Source organism: Crocodylus porosus, unplaced genomic scaffold, assembly GCF_001723895.1.
Source record: "Crocodylus porosus isolate Cpor-Errol unplaced genomic scaffold, CroPor_comp1, whole genome shotgun sequence".
Taxonomy (NCBI): domain Eukaryota; kingdom Metazoa; phylum Chordata; order Crocodylia; family Crocodylidae; genus Crocodylus; species Crocodylus porosus.
The window spans coordinates 36,621,152-36,625,481 of NW_017728915.1; the positions used below are offsets into that span (position 1 = coordinate 36,621,152).

Consider the following 4,330-nt stretch of genomic DNA (forward strand, 5'->3'; position numbering starts at 1 on the left):
CCCCCCCCAGCTCCTGGGTGGGGTTTGGGGGAACAGCACCCCCTCCCCAGGGGGGAGCCAGCCCCCCTGTCCCGAGGCCAAGGGCACAGCCGCGTGTGCGCACCGGAGCCCGGTGCCAGCCTCAGCAGTGCCGGCGGACGGGGCTGCAGGGGAAGTGGAGGCGCCTTTCGGACATCGGGTCTCATCAGCATCTCTCCGTCAAACATCGTTTCACATAAAACTTCCTTGTAAAGGGGGATCTGCGCAGCGCTGCTCGGCTCCAGCTGCTTGCACTCAGCCGACAGCTTATGGACATCTGCGAGGGGGGGCTGGACGCGAGCCGGCCCTTCCCGCGGCTCTGTGCACGGATCTAGATCCCCGCCGAGCCTCGGCGCGATCCTCCCCGGGAGCACGGGTCATTCAAACACCAGATCCCAGCAGATCTGCGAGGATCCCCCCGAAGTGACTTGCCTTCCTTTGGTAAATACCAACAGGAATCCTCCGGGGGGGAGGCAGACCCCAGCCCCGGCCGCCAGCGGCCCAGCTGGCCCTGCCTGAGCAGCCCCCTCGCCCCCTTCTCTGGTTCTTGGCCCAAGACATTCCTGCAGCTCGTTACATTATCTGGGTGGGAGCTGCCTCCTAAGTGTCTGTAACTCGAGACTTTCTAATGACTTGGAAATGACCACAGGCAGAGCCCGGGAGGGGGGGCCGGGGCCAGAGCGACATGCTAGATTTATATAATATACATTGTCTATACAGTGATATCCCAAAACGACGCCTATATGCACGGATTCATCTAGATAGAATATGACTTGATATATGACTATGTATGGACCGTGCGCGTGTGCATAGATCTATTATGGATCACATAGATCTATAGATCGCGTGTGTGTGTGTGTAATATGGATCACATATCTGTGGACCGGATCTCTTTCGCTCACACACATGCGTGTGTATATACACACACATATAAAGTAAGTGTGTGCATATGGATCACATATCTGCATATATTGATCACACGTGGGTGTATATAGCTATGTGCTATACTTTACAATATCGTGTATATATATACTATATTATAAAGTATAGCACATAGCTATATACACCCACGTGTGATCTATATATATATATATATATATAGCACATGTATATGCATAAATATGTGTACATAAATATGCATAAATATGTGGCATAAATGTGCATAAATATGCATAAATATGTGTACAAATATAAATGCACATGCATGCATAAATGCATATGCATATATATAGCATAGCATGTATATATAGCGTGTGTGTATATATATGTATTGTAAAATAAAATGTAGCACAGCTTACACACACGTGCACGTGCATATACAGCGGGGATACAGGGTCGCTTGGGGATCTCTGAGGGATGGGGGGGGATATCTCCTGGCTCCCCAGGGCTCGGGCCCCTGCAAGGGGGCGGCTCGGCGGCTGGCTGCCCCCCAGGCGAGGGAGAAGGGCCATGGGGAGGGGAGGGGAGGGGGCTTAGAGGAGCGGCTCTTGCTCCCTCGAGGCGATGGGAAGCTGGGGCACAGGGGCCTGAAGCGATGCAAGCCGCCGGGCTGTGGCCACAACGAGTGTCTAAAGATGCAGGGGTCTAAAAACAGAGAGCCCCTCGCCAAACCCCCCCCCCCGGAGGCTTCCCAGGCCAAGTGGCCCGGACCAGGGGCTAGTGACCGGGTCCCGTTGCCATGGGCCTGGACGGCTGGCTAAGGGGTGGCCGCCCGCTCTGTGCCACCCTCACCCCCCCTGCAAAGCGGCCTGTGCTGCCTTCAAGAGCCCCTTTCCCCGCGGCATTGCCTCCCCCAGCCTCAGCCTAAAACCCCCAGACCCAGCGGGGTGGGGGAAGAAGCTGCCAGCCCTCCCGTCCTGCGCGGCTGGCAGCGAGGATGCTCACTGGGGAGCCAGGGGGTCCGGATCTGCCCGGGGGTTGCATTTCCCAGGCAAAGCCCTGGCCCGTCGGCTGCTTTGGCAGCAAACCCAGAGGCGGAGCCCAGCCAATTCTGGACACGGGATTTCCCCCCGCCTTGGTTGTGTGACTAATCCCCGAGCCGCGGCGGGGGCAGGGCGGGCGGGATGCGCAGCCCCGGGGGGGCGACCCGCGGGAGGCCCCGATCCTGCCAGGGGCTGGCTCTGCCCCTCTCCGAGGCTGACCCGAGCAGGTGAGGTGGCTGCATAAAGGGAAGGGGAGGGTTGGGGGGTTTTTTGGTGGGGGGGAGCTGGCAAAATCCTGAAAACCTCAATCCCAGGGTTTTAAAATCCCTGGCACTCGAGCCCGCTGCCCCCGGGCACCAGCAACCCAACTCGCACGGATTTCAGTGCGGCAGGAGCACGCCCTTGTGCATCGACTTGCGAGCCAAACACCCCCTAAAACTCATGCCCTGGACGGAGGAGGGACGTGTGTGCACGTCTGTCCCCAGCAAACCAAGAATCTGGATTAAGGGACCGGCCCATTTAAAGCGTTTTAAGCAGTGCTAGTTTTACCACGGCCCTGCGGCTTGCCTGCCTGGTGTGTGAGCCACCTGTCCTGAGCAGCAAAGGACAAGAGCAATCTCCCGCCCCCTTTCCAATCCAGAAATCACCTCCCCCCTTCACTTTTCACTCAAATCGGGACTAAACGGCGCTTTGCAGCAAACATTGCCGGGAAGAGCACCCCGCACCGCGGGAAGCTGGGGGGGGGGGGCAGCTCTTGTTCCCTTTCAATCGTGTGTCTGCAGATGCAAAGACTAGCTCCTCTACGTGACTGCAATCTGCGCTGGGATCTCTCCTGGTCTCAACAACAAAAGCAGAAATCTGGAAGAAGCAGGGAAGCCCGTGGCGTGCTGGAGGACTGGCAAAAGGCAGCGGTTCAAAAATAAATCAGGCTTGCAAAGGGAGGCGGGGAAGAAAAGGGGATCGTCAGACAGAGACAGTTGCATCCTTCGCACCCAAACCCCTCCGTGCTGGAGGCCTGGGCTCCACCCTCCTTCCCAGGGATGGTGTTCAGCCCAATAACGCGCCTCCTGACCTAAATCCTCCCTTGGCAAACGGCAGAGGCAGACGTCGCGTTGCTGTTTTATCAGCTCTCCCCGTGCAAATGCACAGCCAAGCAGTGCAACATGAGCGCGCAAAAACCGGCTTGCAAGCTTTATCCTGGGCCCCGACCACTGCTCCCATCCCCTCGGCAGCTCAAGGGCTATTCTCGCCCCCCGAGCTGTGTGCAGAGCCCGAGCCCGCGGCAGGGTGGTGGGGAGCAACACCACTGGGAGCCCGCGGATCCCCGCCTTGCACTGTGCCCCGCACTAGCTGCAGCCCCGGCCCACGGGTGGAAATCAAGGATGAGCGATGGATTGTAATCAGCATCGTGGTCCTCTGGGGATGCGCCTTCCTTGAGGACCCGGCCCCGGCCGGGAAAGCAGCTCGGGGCTGGGACACGGGGCAGGGGAGCGTGGCCCTGCTCTCCCGCCGCCGTGTCCGCTGTCCAGCAAAACGGAGCGGGTGCTGCCTCCCGGGGGGTGGGATGGGCACCCGGACCCGCCTGGGGCTCGTGCAGGCCGGCTGTCCACCCCCTCCACACTGGCCCTAAAAACCAACAGCGACCGACGCTGCCCAGCATCCAGGCAAGAGCCGGAGGTGCCCTGCGCCCCTGAGATGGTGCTCCAGCTCCAGCTCCAGCAAGCCACCTGAGCTGGAAAAGGGGCGTTTTGACCCGCTTTGCTCCCTCACGCACACACACGCACAATGGCAGGTCATTCCCAGCCCGCAACCCATCAGCCCCGCACCTCGAGTGAGCCCTGAGCTCCAGCACCTGATCCCCAGCTGGCTGCTTCTCGGATGCAAAGGGGTGTGGGGGAAGTCCATCAGCAAAAAAGCTGCACAAAGCCAACGAGGGGGGAAAACTAGAGCTCGTGGTATCTGAGCTCCCCCCCCCCACACACACACACACAAACCTTTTCTTTTAAAATGTCTCCTTGGGAGTGTTATTAAGAGCCAAGAGGGACTAAAGCGGCTGGCAACATGGCCGAAAGCTTTATGAGCGTTGTTGAAAATGCAACTCCTGGCCTGTCCCCCCCCGGCCATCGACAGCATCAGTGTCTTCGGCCGGAATAAAGCCGGATCCAAAGCAATTGGGGTAATATGCCCACGACGAATAATATCATTTCCAGCCATCCCTCTGGTTACCCTTTCACCCCAACAGATTCGGGGTGGGAGACAGGATTTGTCCTTTCAGGGGCGGTGCATTATATTCTCCTCTTCACCGGGGAGGTGATAATAATACTAATAATGATGATAATAATGATGATAATACTAATAATGATAATAATAATGGTGATTATAATAATAAT

At 57.8% G+C, this 4,330-nt stretch overlaps 1 protein-coding gene across 1 annotated transcript in view; it reads right to left on the reverse strand.

The window, feature by feature from the left end:
* Nucleotides 1–4,330, reverse strand: part of FOXC2 (forkhead box C2) — an 8,243-nt gene that overhangs the window by 563 nt on the left and 3,350 nt on the right. The gene's annotated exons all lie outside the window — the stretch shown is intronic.